This window comes from Stegodyphus dumicola, chromosome X2 (genome assembly GCF_044657685.1).
Source record: "Stegodyphus dumicola isolate Sdum_Otavi_A_Nest chromosome X2, ASM4465768v1".
NCBI lineage: Eukaryota > Metazoa > Arthropoda > Arachnida > Araneae > Eresidae > Stegodyphus > Stegodyphus dumicola.
Genome location: NC_140781.1, coordinates 90,290,248 through 90,303,179, shown reverse-complemented (window position 1 = coordinate 90,303,179; position 12,932 = coordinate 90,290,248). Strand labels below are relative to the sequence as shown.

At 32.6% G+C, this 12,932-nt stretch overlaps 1 long non-coding RNA gene across 1 annotated transcript in view; it reads right to left on the bottom strand.

Moving 5' to 3' along the window:
• Nucleotides 1-2,249: 2,249 nt before the first annotated feature.
• LOC146992819 (uncharacterized) overlaps nt 2,250-12,932 on the bottom strand; it is a 33,830-nt gene continuing 23,147 nt past the window's right edge. The window contains exons 5-6 of the long non-coding RNA XR_015039038.1: nt 6,608-6,686; nt 2,250-2,367 (exon numbers count right to left, since the gene is read on the bottom strand). This is a non-coding gene — a long non-coding RNA (uncharacterized LOC146992819). The remainder of the gene's footprint in view (nt 2,368-6,607; nt 6,687-12,932) is intronic.

Here is a 12,932-nt window from a genome sequence, read left to right as displayed (position 1 = left end):
ACTTAAAGACGTGAAAGAGGATTTTCAACAATGAACTTGTTAAAATCAATGTTAAGATACAGGATAACAAATCAACATTCTAACGACTGCAAGGATTTAGCCATAACATCGCATGTACCAAAGGGGAAAAAAAAAACTCGCAGAAAAAATGCAGTGTTAAATTTCACATTAAAATATGATTTCCCTGAATTTAACTTTCATCTTGCTGAATTTTTTGTAAATAATACAAAGATTATACCTTTTCTATAACATATTATATCACACATATATATTTGTGTAATGCATTTTCTTTAACATATTTATATCACACATTTTTATACTTTGTGTAATGTGAATGCAATTTTAATTCTTTGTCTGTATTTGGTTTCATTTTCATATAAAAAGAGTTAAAAATAGGGTTATCTAATTTTGCTATCTAGGTAACATAATTTAAACACACATTTTCAGTAAAAATTGCAGAATAACAGCTTCTATTTCCCTGAAGACGTAACACCTCGCTATTCCAGCTATGATACATACTGCATACTGTCAGAGAGAAATTCCTTTCTTAAACAGGGAATCCATATACTTTAATGTGTTTTGACAAAAGTACTGTTTATGACTAATCCATGGTCCAGGAATAAAATACTTCATAGTAAATCCATCTAAATTTTTATTATTTCCAGTCATCTGTATAGACTGTTTATTTATCACGACTAAACTCCCAAACTGCATTCTACATACCTCATATGATTCTTCAAGTCACGTTTCGTAGCCTATCGTTTTTACCACAGCAGTTAATTGCTGAGGGCAGACGTGTAAAGCGTGATTTCGCGTATAGCAGTACCTTAAAGGATTCCATTTAATTTTTCCACTCCTAGAATTTCATTCATACGTGGTTCAACATTCATCCATCAACACCGGAAAGAATTTATCTCCTACTTTAAACAGTTTCCATCGACTGAAAATGAAGTCCAAAAAATCTTACAAATGTCAAAAGCAAAGGATGCTCAAGAATTTTCACATATGGATGATAGAAAAGTCAAACAATGAATCAGAAAATTACAAAAGAAGAATTCGGTGCTTATAAAACCCCTTGATAATAAAAGCGCTCATTACGAAGAAGAGCTTTTAACTGAAGAGAAGATGAAGGAATTGTTAAACAACAGAAAAACAATGTCTGATCTTCTAGCGGAGATTGACCAAATTAAAGAAAAAAACCGGACACTTTAAAAGAGCTACTGGGAAACGTGCTCTTTACAGGAACACGGTTACAGTTGCATTAGTCATTCTTATAAGCAAAAGACATCAGCTTTTTCAAAAAAATAATTCTGTCATGTATTTGCCAAGACAACGGAAATTGTCTTGGCAAATACATGACAAGTCCAAAAGAAACTTTCAGAGTGCTTCACAAAACAAAGTTGAAAGTTAATCTGCAGAATCTTACTTCTATAATAATAAAACATCTCTGATTTGATTTCAAGATGAATTTTTATTTATCGAATCAATTTTAAATAGATCTTTGCAAATTGGTTCATAAAACTTCACAATATGTCAAAATAGTTCAGATTAAGGAAAACATATAATAAAGTATGCTTAAAACAACTAAGAAAAAGCACATTTTGAGCATCCCTTAAGAGAAGACAATTCGCTTAAAATAACTTTCTTTACGAGTACTCATTAAATTTTTATTTACATTTCTTTTTTGTTCAACATTTAACTCTCAATGGTTTTAAGATAAACAGCACTTGACAGAGAGACTCTAAATTCGGGAAAAACTGAAACCAAATTGGTTTATACACAGGCAGTGCAATTACACTGGCCTGTTGGGAACAGAACACCCCGTTGGACAGGGAAAATATTAGGAAAGAGAGAGAGGAAAATGTTTAGCCTCCTCCTCGTAATGCGAAAGGAGGCCACTTGGGAGAAAATTACACTACAGCAGTAATTCTGAAACCACTACGAAGCAACAAAACTCTAATAATTCTCAGACTTCTGATAATTATAGTGTGATTAACAGTTCAACCTCACTTCGAATATTACAATACAATATAAAGAAAAAACCAATTCAGACACTTCAATATGGAATTCAAAACCTATGAAATTAATGCATAAATGCTACCCTAAACATTAAAATATAATGTGAAGCGTTTATGTAAAATAAATAACTAGTAAAACACCAATACAAAGCAACATGTGTAAAGGGACATACAAATTATAACATTAAAGCATTTCTAGTTAAAATAAAGTTGATATAAAACCAGAATTACCAGCCACAGATGTCTTTTTGCTCTGCACTATTTCTTCATTCTTTTCATCATCGTTCTTTTTCTTTCACGGTATCATGTTCTGCAATCCAAGAGTGCACAAAAATGATGACAAATTACACTAGAAGAGGCCAAGGGGGAAAAAAGGAACCATTATATTTTAACTACTTTGATATTAAAGAATAATTATACACAAAGAGAAATATATAATATTGTTTCTTAATATATAAAACTTCAAAAGTAGCCTTCTTTGTTTTAAACTCCAGCAATGTGCTTCATTCTTACTAAAATCATGAATGCAGTTGATAGAAAAGCAAATGATTTTCCTAATACGACAGAAGTACAGTAAGCGAAAGGGGTTTCTAATGTATGGGTACAACATGAATAATGAAAGAAAAAAAAAAATTAGACAGTTATTACGGATACACAGAATAAGAGGGATAATGATCTTCGAGAAGAGTAAATAATTTCAGTGCTGGTAGAAAGATGGCACCAAAAGACAATAAGCAGGCAATTTTAAATCACAAATAAACAAAATAAACTTTACTGTTAGCTTTGAAGCAGGTGTTATATATTGAACTACCTTAACTCACACACAGAATTAGTCAGATAACAGATCAAAATAGAGTAAGAATCAAACTCACAATATATTAACATTGAAAGAGCTATACATATAGACTTTTAAAGATTTTTTTTAAAAAAAAGGGCAAAAAAGCACCATTCTAAAAACAGATTTCGAAGACCATCTTGGAAACAAAAGTCATTTACCATAAACGAAATATTTCATTCAGAATTTTAACGTGAATACCGTTTCTAAATTTAAGTTCTTTACTTAGGTACTCTCAGAGGACAGCTTAGTCCGATGTACAAAAAATTATCCTGAAATATTACCAGGTCACTTTAATGAAATTATAGCAATATTTGACTCAGGGAAAGAACATATTGTTTAGCTGCCCGGGTTTGAGCTCAGCTTTAACACAGCACGCCAAAACACATCAAATGCCATTGAATGATAGAGCATTTTGAAATGTTGCAAAAAATTTAAATGCAATTTCGTGGAAGAGCTATTGCAATTACCTACATACTAAAATTTTGACCACAAATTCAAGAAAACTAAGATGTACTAATGTAGGGATGCTCAACTTATTGTACTATAAAACCTAAACATAGGAATGACATTTTGTCAGCTATGTGAGATGTACAATACCGAGAAATTCCGTTAAATTGCAGAATAGAACCTGCGTCTGAAAACAGACGAAAGGTAAAACATAATTCAAATACTTTACTTTTAGCCTTGATGCAGGTATTCCATATTAAACTGTCTTAATTCACATACAGAATTAGTAATATAATAGCTCAAAATATTGTAAGAACCAAACACGCATTATATAAACATTAAAAAATTGATATACATTTATTAGTATTACGAGGATTTATTCTGAAATATCATAATGTCACTTTCAAAGAAACGATAGAAATTTTCACTCAGGGAAGGGACATTCTGTCTCGCTGCCCGGGTTCCATCCCAGCTTCTCTTACAAAAGTTTCATAGAAGAATTTTAAAAATCCAGAAACAAAACTTATGAAGAAATTTTTGAACATACAGGGTTCTATGATTTAGCCATTCTTACAGACATAATAACTAAATCTTAAACTTTAGGGGGAAGAAGAACTAAACTAAAGTCTTTGAATTAAACAGTATTATAAATTCATTTTAAATCAAAATTAATTTTGTGAAAATATTATAAAAATATAAGGAATATACATTTTTACCATAATGTAATGTACGTTTTGCTACTCTGAAAATCTGGAGAACTGAAACACTCATTTGTTATATCTCATCGAGCTTAAAGTAGTTTCTAAATTAGATGTTTTGAGTGCATTTAAAATTAGGCTAAATACTTCATTCACTTCAGACCCATTACATAATACTAGTATTTAAGAAAAATGGTAAAAGATTGCAAATATGTTAAATAACAATTCTATTGATCTAGTAATCGAAATAACTTATTTTTATCCTAATTAAGATCAAGAATATCACAAAAAGCCAAGCCATTTGAATAGTCCTAGATAAAAAAAATCATGAACTGTTAAACTTTTAAAAAGATAAATTCCTCTTTCCAATCTACTTAAAGATGTGAAAGAGGATTTTCAACAATGAACTTGTTAAAATTAATGTTAAGATACAGGATAACAAATCAACATTCTAACGACTGCAAGGATTTAGCCATAACATCGCATGTACCAAAGGGGAAAAAAAAAACTCGCAGAAAAAATGCAGTGTTAAATTTCACATTAAAATATGATTTCCCTGTATTTAACTTTCATCTTGCTGAATTTTTTGTAAATAATACAAAGATTATACCTTTTCTATAACATATTATATCACACACTTTTATACTTTGTGAAATGCATTTTCTTTAACATATTTATATCACACATTTTTATACTTTGTGTAATGTGAATGCAATTTTAATTCTTTGTCTGTATTTGGTTTCATTTTCATATAAAAAGAGTTAAAAATAGGGTTATCTAATTTTGCTATCTAGGTAACATAATTTAAACACACATTTTCAGTAAAAATTGCAGAATAACAGCTTCTATTTACCTGAAGACGTAACACCTCGCTATTCCAGCTACGATACATACTGCATACCGTCAGAGAGAAATTCCTTTCTTAAACAGGGAATCCATATACTTTAATGTGTTTTGACAAAAGTACTGTTTATGACTAATCCATGGTCCAGGAATAAAATACTTCATAGTAAATCCATCTAAATTTTTATTATTTCCAGTCATCTGTATAGACTGTTTATTTATCACGACTAAACTCCCAAACTGCATTCTACATACCTCATATGATTCTTCAAGTCACGTTTCGTAGCCTATCGTTTTTACCACAGCAGTTAATTGCTGAGGGCAGACCTGTAAAGCGTGATTTCGCGTATAGCAGTACCTTAAAGGATTCCATTTAATTTTTCCACTCCTAGAATTTCATTCATACGTGGTTCAACATTCATCCATCAACACCGGAAAGAATTTATCTCCTACTTTAAACAGTTTCCATCGACTGAAAATGAAGTCCAAAAAATCTTACAAATGTCAAAAGCAAAGGATGCCCAAGAATTTTCACATATGGATGATAGAAAAGTCAAACAATGAATCAGAAAATTACAAAAGAAGAATTAGGTGCTTATAACACCCCTTGATAATAAAAGCGCTCATTACGAAGAAGAGCTTTTAACTGAAGAGGAGATGAAGGAATTGTTAAACAACAGAAAAACAATGTCTGATCTTCTAGCGGAGATTGACCAAATTAAAGAAAAAAACCGGACACTTTAAAAGAGCTACTGGGAAACATGTGCTCTTTACAGCAACACGGTTACAGTTGCATCAGTCATTCTTATAAGCAAAAGACATCAGCTTTTTCAAAAAAATAATTCTGTCATGTATTTGCCAAGACAACGGAAATTGTCTTGGCAAATACATGACAAGTCCAAAAGAAACTTTCAGAGTGCTTCACAAAACAAAGTTGAAAGTTAATCTGCAGAATCTTACTTCTATAATAATAAAACATCTCTGATTTGATTTCAAGATGAATTTTTATTTATCGAATCAATTTTAAATAGATCTTTGCAAATTGGTTCATAAAACTTCACAATATGTCAAAATAGTTCAGATTAAGGAAAACATATAATAAAGTATGCTTAAAACAACTAAGAAAAAGCACATTTTGAGCATCCCTTAAGAGAAGACAATTCGCTTAAAATAACTTTCTTTACGAGTACTCATTAAATTTTTATTTACATTTCTTTTTTGTTCAACATTTAACTCTCAATGGTTTTAAGATAAACAGCACTTGACAGAGAGACTCTAAATTCGGGAAAAACTGAAACCAAATTGGTTTATACACAGGCAGTGCAATTACACTGGCCTGTTGGACAGGGAAAATATTAGGAAAGAGAGAGAGGAAAATGTTTAGCCTCCCCCTCGTAATGCGAAAGGAGGCCACTTGGGAGAAAATTACACTACAGCAGTAATTCTGAAACCACTACGAAGCAACAAAACTCTAATAATTCTCAGACTTCTGATAATTATAGTGTGATTAACAGTTCAACCTCACTTCGAATATTACAATACAATATAAAGAAAAACCAATTCAGACACTTCAATATGGAATTCAAAACCTAAGAAATTAATGCATAAATGCTACCCTAAACATTAAAATATAATGTGAAGCGTTTATGTAAAATAAATAACTAGTAAAACGCCAATACAAAGCAACATGTGAAAAGGGACATACAAATTATAACATTAAAGCATTTCTAGTTAAAATAAAGTTGATATAAAACAAGAATTACCAGCCACAGATGTCTTTTTGCTCTCCACTATTTCTCCATTCTTTTCATCATCGTTCTTTTTCTTTCACGGTATCATGTTCTGCAATCCAAGAGTGCACAAAAATGATGACAAATTACACTAGAAGAGGCCAAGGGGGAAAAAAGGAACCATTATATTTTAACTACTTTGATATTAAACAATAATTATACACAAAGAGAAATATATAATATTGTTTCTTAATATATAAAACTTCAAAAGTAGCCTTCTTTGTTTTAAACTCCAGCAATGTGCTACATTCTTACTAAAATCATGAATGCAGTTGATAGAAAAGCAAATGATTTTCCTAATACGACAGAAGTACAGTAAGCGAAAGGGGTTTCTAATGTATGGGTACAACATGAATAATGAAAGAAAAAAAAAATTTAGACAGTTATTACGGATACACAGAATAAGAGGAATGATGATCTTCGAGAAGAGTGAATAATTTCAGTGCTGGTAGAAAGATGGCACCAAAAGACAATAAACAGGCAATTTTAAATCACAAATAAACAAAATAAACTTTACTGTTAGCCTTGAAGCAGGTGTTATATATTAAACTACCTTAATTCACACACAGAATTAGTCAGATAACAGATCAAAATAGAGTAAGAATCAAACTCACAATATATTAACATTGAAAGAGCTATACATATAGACTTTTAAAGATTTTTTTAAAAAAAAAGGGCACAAAAGCACCATTCTAAAAACAGATTTCGAAGACCATCTTGGAAACAAAAGTCATATACCATAAACGAAATATTTCATTCAGAATTTTAACGTGAATACCGTTTCTAAATTTAAGTTCTTTACTTAGGTACTCTCATCCACGAGAGAGGACAGCTTAGTCCGATGTACAAAAAATTATCCTGAAATATTACCAGGTCACTTTAATGAAATTATAGCAATATTTGACTCAGGGAAAGAACATATTGTTTAGCTGCCCGGGTTTGAGCTCAGCTTTAACACAGCACGCCAAAACACATCAAATGCCATTGAATGATAGAGCATTTTGAAATGTTGCAAAAAATTTAAATGCAATTTCGTGGAAGAGCTATTGCAATTACCTACATACTAAAATTTTGACCACAAATTCAAGAAAACTAAGATACTACTTTTTCTTTCGAAGGAATCAAAGTCATATATTAATGTAAGGATGCTCAACTTATTGTACTATAAAACCTAAACATAGGAATGACATTTTGTCAGCTATGTGAGATGTCCAATACCGAGAAATTTCCTTAAATTGCAGAATAGAACCTGCGTCTGAAAACAGACGAAAGGTAAAACATAATTCAAATACTTTACTTTTAGCCTTGATGCAGGTATTCTATATTAAACTGTCTTAATTCACATACAGAATTAGTAATATAATGGCTCAAAATATTGTAAGAACCAAACACGCATTATATAAACATTAAAAAATTGATATACGTTTATTAGTATTACGAGGATTTATTCTGAAATATCATAATGTCACTTTCAAAGAAACGATAGAAATTTTCACTCAGGGAAGGGACATTCTGTCTGGCTGCCCGGGTTCCATCCCAGCTTCTCTTACAAAAGTTTCATAGAAGAATTTTAAAAATCCAGAAACAAAACTTATGAAGAAATTTTTGAACATACAGGGTTCTATGATTTAGCCATTCTTACAGACATAATAACTAAATCTTAAACTTCAGGGGGGAGAAGAACTAAACTAAAGTCTTTGAATTAAACAGTATTATAAATTCATTTTAAATCAAAATTAATTTTGTGAAAATATTATACAAATATAAGGAATATACATTTTTACCATAATGTAATGTACGTTTTGCTACTCTGAAAATCTGGAGAACTGAAACACTCATTTGTTAAATCTCATCGAGCTTAAAGTAGTTTCTAAATTAGATGTTTTGAGTGCATTTAAAATTAGGCCAAATACTTCATTCACTTCAGACCCATTACATAATACTAGTATTTAAGAAAAATGGTAAAAGATTGCAAATATGTTAAACAACAATTCTATTGATCTAGTAATCGAAGTAACTTATTTTTATCCTAATTAAGATCAAGAATATCACAAAAAGCCAAGCCATTTGAATAGTAATAGATAAAAAAAATCATGAACTGTTAAACTTTTAAAAAGATAAATTCCTCTTTCCAATCTACTTAAAGATGTGAAAGAGGATTTTCAACAATGAACTTGTTAAAATCAATGTTAAGCTACAGGATAACAAATCAACATTCTAACGACTGCAAGGATTTAGCCATAACATCGCATGTACCAAAGGGGAAAAAAAAAACTCGCAGAAAAAATGCAGTGTTAAATTTCACATTAAAATATGATTTCCCTGTATTTAACTTTCATCTTGCTGAATTTTTTGTAAATAATACAAAGATTATGCCTTTTCTATAACATATATCACACACTTTTATACTTTGTGTAATGCATTTTCTTTAACATATTTATATCACACATTTTTATACTTTGTGTAATGTGAATGCAATTTTAATTCTTTGTCTGTATTTGGTTTCATTTTCATATAAAAAGAGTTAAAAATAGGGTTATCTAATTTTGCTATCTAGGTAACATAATTTAAACACACATTTTCAGTAAAAATTGCAGAATAACAGCTTCTATTTACCTGAAGATGTAACACCTCGCTATTCCAGCTAGGATACATACTGCATACTGTCAGAGAGAAATTCCTTTCTTAAACAGGGAATCCATATACTTTAATGTGTTTTGACAAAAGTACTGTTTATGACTAATCCATGGTCCAGGAATAAAATACTTCATAGTAAATCCATCTAAATTTTTATTATTTCCAGTCATCTGTATAGACTGTTTATTTATCACGACTAAACTCCCAAACTGCATTCTACATACCTCATATGATTCTTCAAGTTACGTTTCGTAGCCTATCGTTTTTACCGCAGCAGTTAATTGCTGAGGGCAGACCTGTAAAGCGTGATTTCGCGTATAGCAGTACCTTAAAGGATTCCATTTAATTTTTCCACTCCTAGAATTTCATTCATACGTGGTTCAACATTCATCCATCAACACCGGAAAGAATTTATCTCCTACTTTAAACAGTTTCCATCGACTGAAAATGAAGTCCAAAAAATCTTACAGATGTCAAAAGCAAAGGATGCCCAAGAATTTTCACATATGGATGATAGAAAAGTCAAACAATGAATCAGAAAATTACAAAAGAAGAATTAGGTGCTTATAAAACCCCTTGATAATAAAAGCGCTCATTACGAAGAAGAGCTTTTAACTGAAGAGAAGATGAAGGAATTGTTAAACAACAGAAAAACAATGTCTGATCTTCTAGCGGAGCAGAGCAACAAACCTGCAACAAAGCAGAGCAGCTTCATACAATTTAGCTGCTCAATTAGGTAAGCAAGGCACTTTTGTTGCCTTAATTCAAGAACCTTGGGTGTACAAGGGTAAAATCCTTGGTAGGCCCATGAACACGCACTTCTTTTCGACAGAGGGACCTGATAAAAGGCCTAGAACTAGCATTTACATTTCTAAAAATATAAAGGCTATGAAATTATCCCAATTTACATCAGAGGACTTAACTGCTATTGTAATTAAGGACATAAACAGTTCACTGAGAGGAAACATTTGTTTTTGCTCGGTTTACATGGCTCATGACCTTAACATTCCGCAAGAATTTATAGATCTTGTGAGCTTCTGTGAAATAAACAATATTCCTATGGTTATTGGTGGTGATGTTAACGCTCACCACCTGTCATGGGGCAGTTCTGATACTAATCCTAGAGGAGAAAAACTCATGGAATTTATAATGAATACCAACCTAACTTGGGTAAATAGGGGAAATCGCCCCACCTTTGTTAACAGAAGAAGAGAAGAAGTCATTGACCTCACATTAACTTCTTCTGATATTTATAACCTTATTGAGAATTGGCATGTAAGTGACAATCCCTCACTTTCTGATTATCGCCTTATACAATTTTGTATTAGAGATGAAATTCCAGCTGAATATTTCAGAAACATTAAAAACACAAATTGGGACCTTTATAAGGATTTCCTGGTTTCTAATGTCATTAACCTTCAGGTTTTAGACAATAATTGTACAGTCGAGGAGCTTGATATTCAAGCAAACAACTTGACAAATATCATTATTGAATCTTATCATGCATCATGCCCTCTCAAACGAAGGAAATACTCTCCTAGCAAGAGAGTTTGGTGGACCAAGGAGCTTGAAAGCCTCCGCTTAGAGGTTCGGAGAGCTCACAGGAAAGCTGTCAGAAATAAATCTGAAGTTAACTGGTCTAACTTCAAAATTCTACAAAGGAAATTTAAAAGGGAAATCAGGAAAACTAAATACAACTCATGGAGATCGTTCTGCACAGATATTCTGTCCTACCATGAGACTGCCAGAGTATATAAGATTCTTAAAAGATCTCAGGAGTCTCAACTCTCATCGGTTATGCGACCTGATGGCAGTTATACTATAAACCCTTTGGATACACTTTCGACCATGTTGAATTTTCATCTGGGGGACAGAAGTGTCACCTCTGACCCCCAGGAAAATCCATTGGAACTACTTCATAATCCATTAGATCTGGATTTTGATAAGACAATTGTGAATTTTGAAAAGGCTAAAGCGGCCCTTGATGTATTTCTTCCCTTTAAATCTCCAGGCAACGATGGCATTTACCCAATTCTGCTTCAGAAAGGCTGGGATATTTTTGGTCACATTCTCGTGGACATATTCAGGTCCAGTTTGATTTTAGGATATGTTCCTAAGGTTTGGAGAACTTCACGAGGTGTGTTTCTTCCTAAACCAGGAAAAGATACATATGAGAAACCAAACTCTTTTAGAATGATCACGCTAACATCCTTCCAGCTTAAGCTGTTGGAGCGATTGATTTTCTGGCACCTCCAGTCAGATAATAATCTGAAACATACCTTTGGCTTAGACCAACACGGTTTTAGGCCTGGCTTCTCCACTGAGTCGGCCTTACACCAACTCATGTGGAGAATAGAAAAAACAATTATAGACACTTTGCCATTGGGATTCTACTGGATATTGTAGGAGCCTTTGATAACATCGGTTTCGAGAAAATACATAAGGCCCTTACTGGAAGTCATATTCACCCTATGATAACTAGATGGGTCATCTTCATGATTAAAAACAGGAATATCTGTGTTAGTCTCGCTGACTATGAAGTAAAGAGAGATATTACTAAAGGGTGTCCGCAGGGTGGTATTCTTTCTCCGTTCCTGTGGAACCTGGTTTTCGACTCACTCTTAGTATTTCTACGGGAGGAACCTGGCATGTCACAGGCTTATGCAGATGACCTTATTGTGTTATTACAGGGTTTCGATATCGGAACCCTACATAATCAAGCTCAGCAGATCTTAAATAAAGTTTCACACTGGGGTGATACAAATGGCCTTTCTTTCTCTGCTGAAAAATCTGAGGTCATAGTTTTCACGTGGAGAAGGAAATGGAAACTGGCAGATTTATATCTGGGTCACCAGATTATTAGGCATAAGGAATGCGTTAAATACCTAAGATGTTACCTGGATAGTAAACTTACATGGATCACCCATATAAAAGAAAAGGCACAAACGGCCACAAATGTTCTAGTACTTTGTAGGCGAACAATGGGGCCTTAACCCAAAATCTACTCTATGGATTTATACTGCCATTGTCCGGCCAATGCTTTCTTACGGATGCGTGGTCTGGATTAATGTTATTAACAAAAGCACGTATTTAAACATTTTACAAAAGGTGCAAAGACTTGCTTGCCTAAGCATTAGTGGGGCTTTAAATAGTACCCCTACTGCTGCATTAGAATTTTTACTGCAAATTCCACCCTTGAAATTATTCTTGAGCAGAGAAGCAATTAAAGCCATGTATAGATTGAATAAAAATGGCACATGGTGCCAAAGGACAGGTTTTGGTCATAAAAGCCACCTGAAAAGCCACATTGACATATGTCTGGACTTGGGCAATGAGATCCCTATAATCTATATGCCCAAAGATGCAATTACTAAAACAATAGTTCCAGATAAACTATTCTCAACTCATATACCAAAAAGGAATGAGATAGAATCTCTAACTGACCTAATTCCAACAGGCTCAATTGAATGTTACACAGATGGATCAAAATCCAACTTCACTGGAGCTGGAGCTATTATAAGGACCAAGGGATCTGAAGAAGATTTCATTAGATTTCATCTATACCTTGGTAAATTTACAACTGTTTTCCAAGCCGAGGTTCTGGCGATCAATATGGTCGCCAGGGAGCTCTTAGCTAAAAATACAGTTGATAAGTATATAT